Source organism: Schistocerca gregaria, chromosome 6 (assembly GCF_023897955.1).
Source record: "Schistocerca gregaria isolate iqSchGreg1 chromosome 6, iqSchGreg1.2, whole genome shotgun sequence".
Lineage (NCBI taxonomy): Eukaryota > Metazoa > Arthropoda > Insecta > Orthoptera > Acrididae > Schistocerca > Schistocerca gregaria.
This window is the reverse complement of record NC_064925.1, coordinates 423921898-423940588: the sequence shown is the minus strand read 5'-3', so window position 1 is coordinate 423940588 and position 18691 is coordinate 423921898.

Here is an 18691-nt window from a genome sequence, read left to right as displayed (position 1 = left end):
TGATACGAGGCCGTTGGAATCCAGCACGGCGTTCCGTATTACCCTACTGAAAGCACCGATTCCATATTCTGCTAACAGTCATTGTATCTCGAAAACGCGACCAGCAATGTCGCGATACGATAAACCGCAATCGCTATAGGTTACAATCCGATCTTTATCAACGTCGGAAACATGATGGTACACATTTCTCCTACTTACACGTGACATCACAACGACGTTTCGCCAGGCAACGCCGGTCAACTACTGTTTGTGTATGAGAAATCGGTTGGAAACTTTCCTCATGTCAGCACGTTGTAGGTGTTGCATCCGGCGCCAACCTTGTGTGAAGGCTCTGAAAAGCTAATCATTTGCATATCACATCATCTTCTTCCCGTCAGTTTAATCTCGCGTCTGTGGCGCATCATCTTCGTGGTGTAGGAATTTTAATGGCCCGTAGTGTATATTTTTCCATTATGCTTTTGATGCATGACGAAATCAGTGTAGGGTGTGATCACAAGAGGATATTTTAATGTAATATTATTATTTCAAAATATTTAAATGTTATTCTTCTCTTCTACTCTGAAAATTTGATTTCCCGCAAATTTCATGATTTTAGGTCAAGAGTACATATACTATACGTTTTAATGAATAATTTTGCGAGTATCAACGTACATGATAAAAATGGCTGTATATTTTGCTTGCGCTGATGTAGAAGCTTAATTGTTTTACTCCGGGGACGGACCGCAGGCCACAATGTATGAAATAAATTTGAACTTGTCACAGCTAAACATTTCTGAGAGAATAGGGGCTAGAAGAGGGAAAACAGAGACAAAAAATATTTTAATAGGATGTAATTACAAATTAACAATTTTCGGATTTTTTACTTTATTTGCACTGTGAGATCTTACTTCTTTCCAAATATCATGATTCTTGCTCAACGGGAAGCGACATACAGCTCTTGATGAGTGAGTTTGTAAGTATCAAATTATGTGACATAAAGGGCCGTATCTTTTGTTTGCGTTGTGTTAGAAGCCTAAATCTTTTACATCGCCAAGGGACCATAGATCTTTTTATACAAATTTCAACGGTACACCTACCCACTCGACGGACAGACAGAGGTTCGGGGTTACAGAAGGACAACAAAGAGTTTCTATTAGTGGTCAATTTTTACGATTGATATACAGAAACTGAAAATTAGAAGGTTCACCGCTGAGTCGGTGAGGAGAGGAAGGTGTGGAGATCAGTGATAACGAGCAGTATGGTAAGGCATGGGTTAAGAAAACAAGAAATAACTTCTATGGTACCTGATGAAGCTGTAGAAGAATTAGCGGCAGGTCGCTGCTGAACGTCAGCAGACGGAGAAGAGAAAAGGATGCTGCAGGTTGAAAAACACAAGAAAACTTTTTTTTCGGTCACCAGTCTACTGACTTGTGACATGTGGCGGCCCACGAATTCTCCTCCTGTTCCAATCTCTCCATCTCAGTGTAGCACTTGCAACCTACGTCCCTTATTATTTGCTGCATGTATTCGAACCTCTGTCTTCCTTTACAATTTTTCCCTCCACAGATCCCTCTAGTACCATGGATGTCATTCCCTGACGTCTTAACAGATTTCTTGTCATCCTGACCCTTCTACTTGTAGGGTGTTTTCCACATATTTCTTTCCTCTCCGTTTCTGAGCAGAACCACCTCACTCCTTACCTTATCAGTCCATCTATCTTTCAACATTCGTCTGTATCATCAGATGTCAATTGCTTAGATTCTCTTCTGTTCCGATTTTCCCACAGTCCATGTTTCACTACCATACGATACTGTACTCAAGACCTACATTCTTAGAAATGTTTCCCTCAAATTAACGCCTATGCTTGATACTAGTAGACGTCTCTTGGCCAGTAATGCCCTTTTTGCTATTGCTAATCTGCTTATGAGTTTGCTCCGTCCGTCATTGTTTGTTTTTCTGTGTAGGTAACAGAAATCATTAACTTCATCTACTAAGTGACTATCATCCATTATGTTAAGTTTCTTGGTGTTCTCATCTCTGCTTCTTCCCATTATTTTCGTCTTTCTTCGATTTACTTTCAATCCATCTTCTGTAATCATTGTATTGTTCATTCCATCCAGCATCTTCTTCCCGTCGGTTAAATCTCGCGTCTGTAGCAAGTCATCTTCGCGGTGTAGCAATTTTAATGGCAAGTAATGTAGTTACTATGGCAATAATTACGTAGAAGGAGGTAATCGCTTTGGAAAGAATGATTATCGCCCATTGGATAACAATAATAAGTATGATTTTCGAAACAAAGAGAGGTCAAGCAACAAAAATGGTTTTTTCGGGTCGTGGAATTACGATATATATTTGCTCCTAGAAACTACGGTCGTAACTATAATCCGAATTATGGCACCCGTGAAAATGAAGCCGGAAGGTTTAGATGTTTTCAGCAGCAAAATACAGGTTATTGAGGTGAAAATGGAATGGCCAGAACGCAGAAAGGTCGGGAAAATCATGCTTCAGCAGGACAAAACACGCGAAACGAAGTGGTACAGGAAGTCTTGTTGAGGCCATCAAACCCAGCTAAGGGACAGAATTGACGAGCTGAACGTACGATGACAGGTTATTAACCTTCCGTCGTCTGTATTGTAGCAAGCTGCAGAATACGTGGGATAGGCATTTGTCTGATTTCCAAGATGTTATAAACGAAAAGCCACATAGCAGTACGTTATTACCTCCAATCACCGTTCTGAAAAATAAACCAGCACCAGACAATACTCGAGAAAAAATCAAATCCCCACCAGTACCCAGAGTACATCATCAGCATATAATAAAATTAGCACTGAGCGATTTGAAGAACGTGGCCTTGAAGAGAAACAACCGAGCGGACATAGCGGCAAACTCACAAGTATTTTCACTAGGTCAAAGGTACTAGTTAAAACCCATCATCTCTCTAGCAGGAAGAAACAAAGCTACAAGTTTTTTCTGTATACAAATCCCCGATGGAAATCAGTAAAGTAGTCAATGATAACGCAGTCGAAATGATTAATCCAAATACAGGAAAAACATTGGGTTTGCACCATGTGAGTCACTTGAAACTGTATAGAGCATATATAAGGGAAAGAAAAGAGTAACTCCTACGACAATTTAATTGTATTAGATGTTCAGAAATTATAGAAAGGTAACAAAATGCACACAGATAAGACTTTTAACTAGTACTTATCTCAGTTAGCTAAATTGCGTAGGATAACACCTCTGGCGTTTGGAGAGCTACAACGCATCCTGATTGCAATCAACATGTAACCTGACGTGAGCTTTATTCATACGAAATTCACATACATGCGTTATAACAATGGTTTTGAGAAAGTGTTATATACTTGGCACTAATATGTCGAGCTGTTCAAAGCAGCATATGGAGAGATGAGGATTGCCCACCGAACCGGAACGGAGGCGGATGTAGAAAAGCGAGGAAGAGTAGGTGTTTAAACTCACCGCAGGAAGAGGAAGAGACTCGTTTCTGTAATGCAACTTGCAGAATCGCTGAAACGGTTATGAGAGCGTACGGGATGCCACAACTGAGAAACAACGCCTGAATACTCATGGGACGATGCAAGGAAACCATGGAAGGCTGTCGAATCTATCTAGAGGAACAACAGGATACAATAAAAGAATACACAACAATTTCAAAGAAGAAGTAATCAGAACGGATTAAACGATATCGAGGTTCAGCAGTTCTTCAATCCCAATTCCTCGTCCTGAGAAGAATGGAGACACAAGTAAGAAGACAGACGATACAACGCAGAAGATTTGTGAGAAAGAAGAACCTAGACCAGAAGAGATCAAGAAACCTTTTCAAATCCATTCCCATACAGGACCAGAGCTGCATTAACTGTTCTAATAGTACAAACATTCGATATTCCTTATAGTAAGTTGCTACAGCTTCAGATACCATACCGAGAGATGGGAGATGACTGCTTATATGGAAACCTGGATACTAACAGAACATTGATGAACAAACATAACGATTTGTCAAATGAAGAAGAAATGTTTGTGCTGCCAACAATGTATCTCCAATACAACGTCGCCATAGACACATGAGAAATGGAACAAAGGCAACCGCAAATTCACAACATGCTCAAACCTTCAGAAACCTTTCTCTCCACCGACGGTCATTACCTGCTCAGCAGAAACGCGGTCTGGTCCACGGCCTATCGTCAACCCACGTTCGACGGAGACACGTCGAAACACGTGCATCCCGTATGGTCTAATAACCACTTCAGCGGTTCTGCAGAGACACCTCTTTTCCTCTTCCTATGGTGACGATTTCAATGAACCATGTTAAAGATGTAGGAGAAAGAACTGTCTGTGACTGGCTAGTATCCGAACAAACGAAAATAAAAAAAATTGCAATTGGGTTCAAAAATATTTTAATATTTTTATGTTTTAGCAACAGATCCTTATTGGTGATGCGTTTAATAATTTTTATCTTGGCACAACGAAAATATTTCCTAGTATTTCATGATTTTCAATATTTTTAATTACGGAAACCTAAAGTTAAAATATTTGGGGAGGTTAAGATTCCAGTGTCTGATAGGTTTTTCAAAAAGAGAGGGTAGATAAATAGGTATAGCTTTAGTTATTCCATGATATCTGTTTAAGTTTTGTAAAGTAATTAATAGAATTAGAAATTAAATATTTTTGTAAAAGTCAAATATGAAAATTTATGTGAATAATGCACAGATTTAAGGTTTTGTTGAATATAAACATGTTCATGAATAGGGTTATGCCTGTAAAATCATGGGAATGATTTAGTTGAATTTAAAATAAATCATGAAGCTTTATCATAAAAATCAAACTTTCTTAGATTATGGTTGATATGAAAGCTGGAGATATTGAAAAAGGGGAGGAAATGTTAAATGACGGTTTCCTGAGCTTCAATACACATCCATTATCATTTAACATAAATTAGGTAATCTAGAAACAGATAAGTCTCAAAGATAAAACTTTTAGCGACGACACAAATTTAAAGATAACCTCCAAAAAATGGTTCAAATGGCTCTGAGCACTATGGGACTTAACTTCTGAGGTCATCAGTCCCCTAGAACGTAGAACTACTTAAACCTAACTAACCTAAGGACATCACACACCTCCATGCCCGAGGCAGGATTCGAACCTGGGAACGTAGCGGTGACGCAGTTCCAGACTGTAACGCCTAGCACCGCATGGTCACTCCGGCCGGCAATTACCTCCAATTGCTTATATTTAAATTTAAATTAAAATGTAGACAACTATACTGAAAGAAAAGTAGCTTAGATGAGTTAAATATAATTGTATAAAAATTAGAAAATTAGAGAGAATGTTAAATTTTGAAAAATAAAAAAACCAAAATATAAGAGTTCAAATCCATAGACATGAAATCAGTTACAATATGAAATAGAACGAAAGGAGACTAGATCGAACCACTTTCTAAGGTATACAAAGTATTAAAATAGGAAGCTGGTTAGTAAATAGGTCAATTGCTACAGTCAGCAGTTGCATACAATTTTGCATTGATTTGAATCAATTACTCAACCACTGATTGACCCAGCGCAAAATTGAACATGGAAGGAGGAGGACATGTAATGTGGCAGAATAAATGAAGATCAATTTGGCACCTTACGTAAGTGTCTCATACATCGTAACAGGAAGGTGAATATGACACCTAACTTATTTCGGCGGTAATGAGCAGATTTGCCTATCAGTATGTAATGCGAAAGGGATGAAACCCAATGGACGGTATTAACTCACCACTCCTATAATGCATGCCAATGAGCAAAATGTGAAACAAGCAGCGAGAGGAAACGTTTTGTGTGGAAGCCAATATGGGCAGACGCAGAGGCCGCATCCCGGCAAGCACTACAGAAAGCTCTTATGGGGGGCATCCCACTGTGGAAATAAGCGACTATACAAGTGCTGTATACTACAGAGCGAGTAACGGGCCACTAGAAGTACGACAGAAAGAAACTTTAGAAAACTACGTTTCGGAATTCCAAATAAGTACGAACAAAACCAGTTACGTAGTTGTGACGTGAACAGCGAATGTTACACATGTGAGGGGGCACAAAACTAGGAAAGAGTAAAGTACCGAGATTTAGACTCAGTTCAAAGGGAGAGTTGCAGTTGGTAGAGCGAGTTTCCACATAATAAGAGGAACCCTCCTACTGGCCGAAAAAATGCCGTGGTGTCGAGAATGAAAGAACGCAAGTGGGGGATAGGGTTCGGCTACGAGAAAGACGAGAGCGAAATTTTCGGGGACTCTTTTCTGAACTGGCGTTTTGTACAGAACGGAGTGTATAACACTCAGTATGACGCAGAGGAGAAATTGGAGTGAACACTGCGTTCACTGCGGCTGACATTCAGCTAGATATTATATGAAGCATCGTTGAGCTACCACTGTGGAGAAACGAACCAGTCAGCTTGCGTCCACTGTAAACTCGAGGAACCTTCAGTAATCTTTTGCTCAACTTGTCACATAACTAACCATCCTCAGTAGACTTGATTGCCATCGTAAATAGTAATCGGATGATTTATCGTAGTACTGGCTAACATCATGGCGTAGTCGTAAGAATAATTTTCTAAAGAAACTTCTATTTAAAATTTATTATTGTTTTGGTTAGGATTATTTCACATTCTGAGGACGAGATGCGTTTGTTTGACAACTGTTGTAACATTGTCACATTGTAAACTGTGAAAATGCGTGTATTTCTGTGATAAGTTTACAACATTAAACCAAAGTTATTTACAGCTTACACAGCTGTTGTTGATCAGACACGAATCCTATAATCGGCTTTTCCAAGCTTTGGAATTGTTTGGGTGATGTTATTCCGAAAGTCAGACAGTATATCACTAGACTTATATATTGTACACACCAACTTCAATAGATATTTTGTTGCCTCTTCCCCCAATGTTATCAGAAATTCTAATGGAATGTTATCGAGTCACCAGCCGGGGTGGCCGAGCGGTTCTAGGCGCTACAGTCTGGAACTGCACGACCGCTACGGTCGCAGGTTCGAATCCTGCCTCGGGCATGGAGGTGTGTGAAGTACTTGGGTTAGTTAGGTTTAAGTAGTTCTAAGTTGTAGGGGACTGAAAACCTTAGAAGTTGAGTCTCATAGTGCTCAGAGCCATTTGAACCATTTTTGTTATCGAGCCCGGCTGCCGTATTCGATTTGGTGTCTCCAGTAGCCCATTCAATTTCTGATTCTAAAACAGGATCCCCTGTGCCTTCTATATCGATTTCTGTTTCTTCTTCTATCACTTCATCAAACCAGTCTTTCCCCTGTTCTTGTAAAAAATTCAAATAACTTTCCCGTTCACAAGAAACTCTAACGCCTCGTGTGGAACAATGGTTTTTAAATGCGTCTCTAGCATCCTTTCATCTCTGTAGTTGAACATGGGAGCTCTAACGGAAACGAAATAGCGCTTGAGTGAGTTGACAGATGGGGATATACTAGATATGGCCTACAAATGAAGAAGAGAAGTAAAGTTAGGTGGAATGAGCTTCTTGCAGAAGATATACATGGAGGAACAATCACACAAAGTAAGATCCCTGTAGTTACTGCTGCCAGAGATATATCATTTTTGGATTAGCATACAGGTCCCGGCAACCTGGTATGAAAGAACTTAAATTGATAGAAGAGCCTCACAAAATGGTTAAAAATAGACTGAAGAAAAGTGTTAGCTTGCTTCATCACAATATTAGAGGAGTGAGTAGTAAGGCAGAGAAGCTTCTTTTCTGTCTAGAAAATAGAAGGTTCTCTGCAGGGACAGACATCATGTACATATCTGAGCACCACATAACGACAGGGTTAGAGAAGTTCAATATTAAGAATTACTCTCTAGCATCATACTCACGTAGAGATCACAAGAGAAAAGGAGGAGTTATTACATATATTAAGAGAGAAAAAAATTCCGAAACAATGAGACAAGTACATTTTGAAGTGATCAGCTTACAGAAGTATGTGCTCTTGAATTCATATGGAAAAATAATTAACATTTAACTGTAACTGCATATAGAAATTTGCTGGAACATTTGAACTATCTTTGAGATTCCTTGCTACGCTTTCTTTGAGGCACCACCAAACAATTAGTAGTCTATGGTGAACTCAATGTAAATTGACAGAAGTGTTGTCATAAGAAAAATGATCTGGAAGTTTTACTTGCATCTACAGTTGATCTCATATACTAACTTTCCAGTCTGACTGGATTTAGACGAGAAGGTGATGTATTATAGTATAGTAGTGCAAATTAGCTACAATAGCCTCCACAGTATGTCACGACTTTGACTGCAGATGAGTTTCTGTACTGAGAATGCCATTTACATGTTCACTCACCAAATTGTTCAAGCGATATTTGTTGGGCGCAGAAATTTGGATGCTAAAAGCATAAAACATTATCAACTCACAAATGAAAGTGAGTGCTTGAGAAATGTCAACTTGTATCACAGACTATAGTGGTTTTGGAATGACAAAGCTCTTTCCTGTAATTTTCGGTCAATGATGAATATAAGGATACATTCTGTGTATAAACGCCCTTCGATGCTACATTGTCCTCAGACGATAACCCGTAATTCACAGATGATGACAACTTACTATACAATTCAATTTACATTGTGTGTGATACCTCAGTGTTCAAACTGTCTATCTGGAACTCAAAAGTACACCTGCGTAGTATATCTGTTGGGCTTCCAGTCCATAGTCAAGTTTCTGCCAGTAGTCGACGCTGCATCCACTAAACAGTCAAAAGTGGTGCTACAAGGAAAATCAAAATGCAGTGTGACAGTGGTGTGAAATTGAAAAATGCAGTACGTGGTGTTGTAAAATTAAAAATTCCCGGATGTAATATCAGGAATTTCTTAACTCCAATATGGTGGAAGTAACCCAATTGTGAAACTTCCTGGCAGATTAAAACTGTGTGCCCGACCGAGACTCGAACTCGGGACCTTCAGTGGCTCCGATGGTAGAGCACTTGCCCTCGAAAGGCGAAGGTCCCGAGTTCGAGTCTCGGTCGGGCACACAGTTTTAATCTGCCAGGAAGTTTCATATCAGCGCACACTCCGCTGCAGAGTGAAAATCTCAGTCTGGAAACATCCTCCAGGCTGTGGCTAAGCCATGTCTCCGCAATATCCCTTCTTTCAGGAGTGCTGGTTTTGCAAGTTTCGCAGGAGAGCTTCTGTAAAGTTTGGAAGGTAGGAGACGAGATACGGGCAGAAGTAAACCTGTGAGGAGCGAGCGTGAGTCGTGCTTCCGTGGCCCAGACGGTAGAGCACTTGCCCGCGAAAGGCAAAGGTCCCGAGTTCGAGTCTCAGTGGGGCACACAGTTTTAATCAGCCAGGATGTTTCATATCAGCGCATACTCCGCTACAGAGTGAAAATCTCATTCTGAAACCAATTGTGCTCTGAAACCCTCCTTTCAGCCTCCATTCTCCCCCACTCCTCTTCTAATGACGCCAACCGATTGAACTGCATGAAAGTGGCATCGAGTTTAAAGATATGTTTCTGAATAAATTACATAATTTTTTAATGAATTGGCATCACGCTCAAACATGACTGCCTCTCATTTATGGCATTGTATATGCTATTATCTTATCAAAAACATGCATATTCTCATTGCAATTGGCGTCATGTAAATAGATAGTGGTTTCTGAATGGGTAAATTCGCACCTTCAAGCGTACACACTTGTGTGTGTGTGTGTGTGTGTGTGTGTGTGTGTGTGTGTGTGTATGTCTGTCTGTTTTGTGGCATGGGGGAATGAACTCGGATGAAAATCTCACTGCCGCTGAAACAGACTAATAAAAGTGGCCTGCTAGGATGGGTGCATGGGTTCTAGGAGAGTACACACAAAGAGAAAGCAACAGAGAATAGTGACTAGTAAAATACAGGGTGATTATAATTAAACTTCCAAGCCGCTGTAGAAATAACACCACTGGTCAGATTGACGTCAAATTGCAACATGATATTATCGGAGTAGGGAAAAAACGTATGGTAGAAGAAAAATAAATCGTTACAAAACGTAGCACTAGATGGCGCTGTAAGCATCATAATTTAATAGTGGTCATACAGTAAATCCTGAGGTGTAGGTTTGATGATAAACAAACTGTACTACACAGTGTGCATGGTCGTACAGGTGTGGTACTGTTAGTTACGTAAGCCCGTCCACCAAAGCAAGGTCATATGGCATCGGTTGTTAAAAATCGGTTTTTAACTGTCCTGAGCGAAAAACCGCATAAAAAGCTTCACTCACCTCGGGTTTTAATTATCATGGGCCAAAAATTACATAAAGAGTATCCGTCAAAATGAAACCGGATCATTAATTTTCCTGTGACTGGCGCATAAAATATTTAGTTTGCTGTCCACGGTTTTCGGCAACAAGTTGAAATCCAGAAACAGCATGTTTCACAACTGATTGAAGTGTTTCCGAGGTCACGTTCAGAATGTGTTGCGCAGTGTGTGCCTTCAATGTAGCTATGTTTGCAAACGGAACGTTGAACACGTCGTTCAGACAACCCCAGTCACAAGTCACACGGATTAAGATCAGGTGATTGGGAAGGCCAGGCTGTAGGGAAATCGGGGTCAGAGATTTTCTCTGCCTCGTGATGACTGGGTGTTGTGTGATGTCCTTAGGTTAGTTAGGTTTAAGTAGTTCTAAGTTCTAGGGGACTGATGACCATAGATGTTAAGTCCCATAGTACTCAGAGCCATTTGAACCTGTAGGGAAATGACGACTGATAATTCTAACATTTCCGAAATGTTGCTACAGCAGCTGCTTAACTGGATTTGCAATGTATGCGGGTGCGCCACCTTGCATGAAAATGATTCCATCCACGCATCCACGCTGTTTTAGAGCTGGCTACTGTCGCTTCGAAAAAATGTGGCCCTTTGATAAATGATGACGTTAACCCGCAGGATGAAGTCTCACTGGTTGATTTGTTTGTGGATTTTCCGTTGCCCATATTCGACAATTCGGTGTATTCACATATCCTGCCAGATGGAAGTGGGCTTCGTATGTCCACAAAATCTTCCACGGCCAATCAGTGGAATTCCAAAGCAAAGGTCTCTCTTGCTTTCAGGTCAACAGGAAGCAACTCGTGCACATGGATAATTTAGAAGGGATAGCAGTGAAGGATATTTCGTAGAATTTTACGCATCGTACTCATGGGCATGTCCAATGTTCGGGCAATTCTTGATGCACTACACGTCTCCACTCGCCTCCTCCTGCAATACTGTGGAACCCGTCTTTTAGAATCATTTTCTCCATACCGACAGCAGTCATTGGACCAACATCTTTTTTCAAACCTTTCAGTGCCAAAGACTTCTGCAGAGCGACGCGTGCACAGTCATCATTCTTGCAATACAGCTTTACAAGCACCGCGCGATCCTGCATTGAGCCAGTTATAGTGAACGTCGCAGACGCGAAAGGAGGAAAAGCAGTGTACCCGGCGTGTTTATACCAACTTCAGTGGGTCGTGCGCATGATAGGTTGTGTGACACATCTAATGATAAATTTTCTCACTATTTTTTTCTTCTGCCATACTTTTCTCAATTCTCCGATAATATTGCGCTGCAACTTGACGTCATTCTGACCAGTGTTGTTACTTCTACAGCGTTTTGAAAGTTTAACTTTAATTCTAATGACACTGTATATTACGCACTTTTGGTAACGCTGGTTACAAAAACTGTAGACTCTAAGTATAGCCTGTCTGTCCTGCGTTGACCACAATTCCATGAACACAAAACAAATAATGTTCTCTGAACTAAAGTGAAAGGAAAACTAACCTTTGCCTTGATATACACTCCTAGAAACGGAAAAAAGAACACATTGACACCGGTGTGTCAGACCCACCATACTTGCTCCGGACACTGCGAGAGGGCTGTACAAGCAATGATCACACGCACGGCACAGCGGACACACCAGGAACCGCGGTGTTGGCCGTCGAATGGCGCTAGCTGCGCAGCATTTATGCACCGCCGCAGTCAGTGTCAGCCAGTTTGCCGTGGCATACGAAGCTCCATCGCAGTCTTTAACACTGGTACCATGCCGCGACAGCGTGGACGTGAACCGTATGTGCAGTTGACGGACTTTGAGCGAGGGCGTATAGTGGGCATGCGGGAGGCCGGGTGGGCGTACCGCCGAACTGCTCAACACGTGGGGCGTGAGGTCTCCACAGTACATCGATGTTGTCGCCAGTGGTCGGCGGAAGGTGCACGTGCCCGTCGACCTGGGACCGGACCGCAGCGACGCACGGATGCACGCCAAGACCGTAGGATCCTACGCAGTGCCGTAGGGGACCGCACCGCCACTTCCCAGCCAATTAGGGACACTGTTGCTCCTGGGGTATTGGCGAGGACCATTCGCAACCGTCTCCATGAAGCTGGGCTACGGTCCCGCACACCGTTAGGCCGTCTTCCGCTCACGCCCCAACATCGTGCAGCCTGCCTCCAGTGGTGCCGCGACAGGCTTAAATGGAGGGACGAATGGAGACGTGACGTCTTCAGCGATGAGAGTCGCTTCTGCCTTGGTGCCAATGATGGTCGTATGCGTGTTTGGCGCCGTGCAGGTGAGCTCCACAATCAGGACTGCATACGACCGAGGCACACAGGGCCAACACCCAGCATCATGGTGTGGGGAGCGATCTCCTACACTGGCCGTACACCTTTGGTGATCGTCGAGGGGACACTGAATAGTGCACGGTACATCCAAACCGTCATCGAACCCATCGTTCTACGATTCCTAGACCGGCAAGGGAACTTGCTGTTCCAACAGGAGAATGCACGTCCGCATGTATCCCGCGCCACCCAACGTGCTCTAGAAGGTGTAAGTCAACTACCCTGGCCAGCAAGATCTCCGGATCTGTCCCCCATTGAGCATGTTTGGGACTGGATGAAGCGTCGTCTCACTCGGTCTGCACGTCCAGCACGAACGCTGGTCCAACTGAGGCGCCAGGTGGAAATGGCATGGCAAGCCGTTCCACAGGACTACATCCAGCATCTATACGATTCTGTGAGGCAGGTTTACGATACCTCTCGAAAGTCGGAAGGCATGGCCTGGCGGGCACTACATACATGATTCAGTGTGAAGTAATCAGAGCAGCACAGGGTTCTGACGTGGCTTGAGGACCGCACATGTTTCACTTACAACAGTGCACACTGACTTGAGTTTAGGGGCATAGTGGACTTAGGAAAGCTGACGTGTAATTAATAAATGGCATTCCACTTCTCCCCTCGAGAGAAACTGTCAGAGGCCAAGGAAAAAGACATAGAAATAAGTGAGCCCGCAGGCTCATATCAGGCAATCATGTTGCCATTATGTCTCGAACGGAAGAGCATACTGACTTGAGTTTAGGGACATAGTGGACTTAGGAAAGTGTACATGTAATAAATAAAGAGCACTCCACTTGTCCCCTCGAGAGAAACTGTCAGAGGCCAACGAAAAAGACATAGAAATAAGTCAACTCGCAGGCTCATATCAGGCAATCGTGCAGCCATTCTGTCTCGAACGGGAGAGAATGACGATTGTTTCAGTTGCAGGCCAACCACGACGGCCTTCTGGAGATGGAAATCGGAGGCCAATCGGCCCGCTGAATCTACCTCCAACCTGTGCGGCACGGACGTGTCTTAGCTTTGGGGGAACGCGCTGGACTGGCGCGAGGGGCGAGAGGGCTGCTGAAGTCCGCTCTCTGGGAGACATTGTCCGGCGGACTGAAAACTGCAGTCCGCAGGAGCGGGACCGGGGGCGAACTCGGATGAAGAGCTGTCTGCGGCCACCGAACGAGCTGCCCGGGGTGGATCTGTTTCTCTCGGGGCTCTCTACGGGATCCACGAGTCGCGCTTGACGGACCAGTCAACCGTGTTTCGCGCTACAGGCGCAGCTAGCGCGCGGGGCAGCAACTTACCCGTAACGTGAGTAGGAGCACTACCTCTGCAAGGCTCGGCGACCGGGCGCCGGTGCTACAGATTCCAGCATTGGCATTGGCGCTGATCCATGAACGCAAGGTGTGCAGCGCCATCGCTGAATTCAGCAGAAGGCTCTTCGGTGCGATTAAGTCAATGACACACTTGACCGTGTTTCTCTGCATGCTTCTGCGTGAGTCACTTCTCTCTCCCAAATGGTTCAAATGGCTCTGAGCACTGTGGGACTCAACATCTGAGGTCATCAGTCCACTAGACTTAGAACTACTTAAAACTAAGGACATTACACACATCCATGCCCGAGGCAGGATTAGAGCCTGAGACCGTAGCAGCAGCCTCGTGTTTGAGCTTCATCTACGAATCTGATGGTGCTTGTGATTCATAAGCAACATGCTTATTGTCCAGATAACAATCTTCCTTGTTTTTTGCGCTGCGGTTTTGAGATGATCATAGGAAAATTTTTTAAACTCTCTCCAAAACATTTATTGCTTCACAGCACCAAAACGGTAATTGCATTGTCTTAGTTAAGGGAGACACCAAGGGGAAACCCGCAATTGCAAAACACGAGTTGTCCACAAAAGAGCAAATATTATTATGCAACATCTTAAGAAATGATCTGGGTCAGACTCGAGTATTGAATCACGCCATTTAATTCAGTTTGTTAATTTAAGTATAATAAGTTAAATTCAGTACAGCACCCAAAACAGGTAGATATATAATGTCAGCTCTTTAGACAAATGACTGGTCATCTTCGAAGCAATGGACACAACAGAGCAGAAGGCATGTCTCGAAATAAGTAAACAGGAGCTCATCGGCGTTGTTATGAAATATCTCAGTTCATTCAAACATCCTAAAAAAAAGTATTCAGTCGGTTTTAGCACAATTAAAACGTCACAAATATGTGCAATGTAGATTTCAATGCAGTATTATAGAGAGCAAAGGCGAAGGATAAGTTGTACAGATTTTTCTGATTTCCAAAAGTGTGCCATACATATCATCGATCGTGCACACCAAGATAAATAAACACCGAAATCGTTTGTCATTCATATGAGAACTGAAATGCAAACGATAACACCGCTCCCAAAAAATGCGATGGCATCCTATTCGGGTATTCATGGCTCTGTTGTAGAAATGATGCCTTCAACCAACTGAGTAACGAAGCGTAACCATTTCTGTGATATTTAATGCTATTAATATGAAAAGAGCCTCACGATTTCGGCACTGAAAGTGACGTCGTGATCATATGCTCGGAAGAGAGGCCATCGTAGGTATTTAAATATATAAGCCTTGATAACTAAAACTAATCAATAATTAGTTGGAAAGCTCACTCAGGGTAAGGGAAAAAGACTATCCTCCTTAGAGAGTTTCATTTTGTTTGAGACTGTTCATTGCTCTTTTCGTCTCTTTTTTCACAGAAAACTGCACACCGTCCTCTTTTATTACTGTGGAGTACTCTGACACCGCACTCCTCGACTGCGCACGTATATGGAACCTAAGCTATATACACGTTGGGACTTCACTTATTGTTGTGTGCACATTGCAGGTAGCAGGTATGACGTGTTCACTATTTGCCAATGATTACGCAGACAATCGATTTCTCCATGGGAACTTACATTTCAGGCGTCACATTGTGCTCTACGCGTCGTGGTTGTTTCTAGTGTACTTATTCTAAAGTGGACAATGTCTTACTATGAGTGGTATACCACCGGAGACGGTTCTTAGAGTCATGTGCACTGTTATTCCAAATGGTTCTTAGAGTCATGTGCACGGCGGCGTGTCTTCGAGCGCGAGGGTTCCGGAGGAAGTGAAATCGATTGAAGACTTGTTGACAGAATACGACGCGCATAATACTCAGATCAGAGACTTACACTCACCTTCAGCGCTACGACAGAAAATGTTTCTTAACAGATGCCGGCCGGAGTGGCCGAGCGGTTCTAGGCGCTACAGTCTGAAACCGCTCGACCGCTACGGTCGCAGGTTCGCATCCTGCCTCGGGCATGGATGTGTGTGATGTCCTTAGGTTAGTTAGGTTTAAGTAGTTCTAAGTTCTAGGTGACTGATGACCTTGGAAGTTAAGTCCCATAGTGCTCAGAGCCATTTGAACATATATGAAACAGTGGCATGAGAATTAAAAATGTGATATTGCCGGAACACTGGTGGCATGATTGTCAGTTGTGATATTTTTCATTCGACAATTACGTCAGGAATGGACGTTGTTGTGGAACACTGAAAGAAATATATTTTATATTATAATGAAATTTGTATCTTGTCCCTGATGAGTGCAATGAATTTTGCTTTTGTACAATGAATGATATACTGTTTTTGGTTCTTTTTTTAAATACTAAAATTTTGTCCTCTTTCTCAGTACTACGTGTATGTGATAAGAAATACGCCATTTTTGTTTCGTCATTCTGGTGAGATCTTCCTCATGTTACTCACATACGTTTTTCATATTTATTACATTATGCTACCACCTACTGCCAGGTACTCCTTATCAGCGACCTCAGTACTCATTAGACACCGTCAGAGAGCAGAATTGGGAGCTTGGCGGAACTCACACACTTCAAACGTTTTCATGTGATTGGATGTCACTTGCCTCATACGTCTGTAGGCGAGATTTCCACACTCCTAAGCATCCCTACGTCCAATGTTTCCGAGGTGATAGCGAAGTGGAAACGTGAAGGGACACGTACAGCACAAAAGCGTACAGGCCGACCTCGTCTCTTGACCGATAGAGACCACCGACTGTTGCAGAGGGTCGTTATGTGTAATACATAGGCATCTATCCAGACCATCACACAGGAATCCCAAACTGCATCAGGATCAATCGCAAGTACTATGACAGTTATGCAGGAGGTGAGAAAACTTGGATTTCATGGTCGAACGTTGGCTCATAACCCACATATCACGCCGGTAAATACCAGACGACGCCTCGCTTGGTGTAAGCAGCGTAAACATTGGACGAGTGATCATTGGAAAATCGTTGTATGGAGTGACGAATCACTGCACACAATGTGGCGATCCGATGGCAGGGTGTGGGTATGGCGAATGCCCGGTGAGCGTTATCTTCGAGCGTGTGTAGTGCAAACAGTAAAATTTGGAAGTGGTGGTGTTATGGTGTGGTCGCGTTTTTCATGGAGCGGACTTGCAACACTTGTTGTTGCTTCCTACTGTTGAAGAGAAATTCGGGGATGGCAATTGCATATTTTAACACGATCGAGCACCTAATCAGAATGCACGGCCTGTAGCGGAGTGGTTACAGAACAATAATATTCCTGTAATGGACTGGCCTGCACAGAGTCCTCATCTGAATCCTATAGACCACCTTTCAGATGATTTGGAACACTTCACCGACCGACCGATACCTCTCCTCAGTGCAGCAGTAAGTGAAGAATGGGCTGCCATTCCCCAAGAAAGATATGTACCTAAAGACTGGAAAATTGCTCAAGTCGCACCAGTACCGAAAAGGGAAGTGGGAGTAATCCGCTGAATTACAGGCCTGTACCACTAACGTCGATTTGGAGCAGGGTTTTAGAACATATACTGTACCCGAACATTATGAAGTACCTCGAAAGAAACGATTTGATGACACATAGTCAGCACGGACTCAAAAATATCGCTCTTGTGAAATACAACTAGCTTCAAATGGTTCAAATGGCTCTGAGCACAATGGGACTTAACATCTATGGTCATCTGTCCCCTAGAACTTAGAACTGCTTAAACCTAACTAACCTAAGGACATCACACAACACCCAGTCGTCACGAGGCAGAGAAAATCCCTGACCCCGTCGGGAAACCCACCCGGCATCCTGGGCGAGGGAAGCGAGAACGCTACCGCACGACCACGAACTGCGGACCACAACTAGCTGCCGCCCGTGGTGGCCAAGCGGTTCTAGGCGCTCAGTCCGGAGCAGCGCGACCGCTACGGTAACAGGTTCGAATCCTGCCTCGGATGTGTCTGATGTCCTTGGATTAGTTAGGTTTAAGTAGTTCTAAGTTTAGGGGACAGATGATCACAGATGTTAAGTCCTATAGTCCTCAGAGCCATTTTAACCATTTGAACCACAACTAGCTCTGTATATTTATGTAGTAATATGTACTACCGACAGGGGCTGTAAAATTCATTCCATATTATTAGATTTCCACAAGCCTTTCGACACCGTTCCTTACAAGCGTCTTCTAATCAAACTGGGTGCCTACGGAGTATCGCCACAGTTGTGCCACTGGATTCGTGATTTCCTGTCAGAAAGATAACAGTTCGTAGCAATAGACGGAAAGTCATCGAGTAAAACAGAGTTAATATCCGACGTTTCCAAAGGAAGGTTTTTTTTTTTTTTTTTTTTTTTTTGCTCGTCAGTCTACTGACTGGTTTGATGCGGCCCGCCACGAATTTCTTTCTTGTACTATCCTCTTCATCTCAGAGTAACACTTGCAACCTACGTTCTTTCTTGTACTATCCTCTTCATCTCAGAGTAACACTTGCAACCTACGTCCTCCATTAATTGCTGGACGTATTCCAGTCTCTGTCTCATTTGACCGTAAGTCCTCCAAAGCTCTATTAAATTCCGATTCTAATATTGGATCCCCAATCTCTTCTAAATCGACTCCTGTTTCTTCTTCTATCACATCGGACAAATATTCACCCTCATAGAAGCTTTCAATGTATTCTTTCCTCCTATCTGCTCTCTCCTCTGCATTTAACAGTGGAATTCCCGTTGCACTCTTAATGTTACCACCGTTGCTTTTAATGTCACCAAAGGTTGTTTTGACTTTCTTGTAT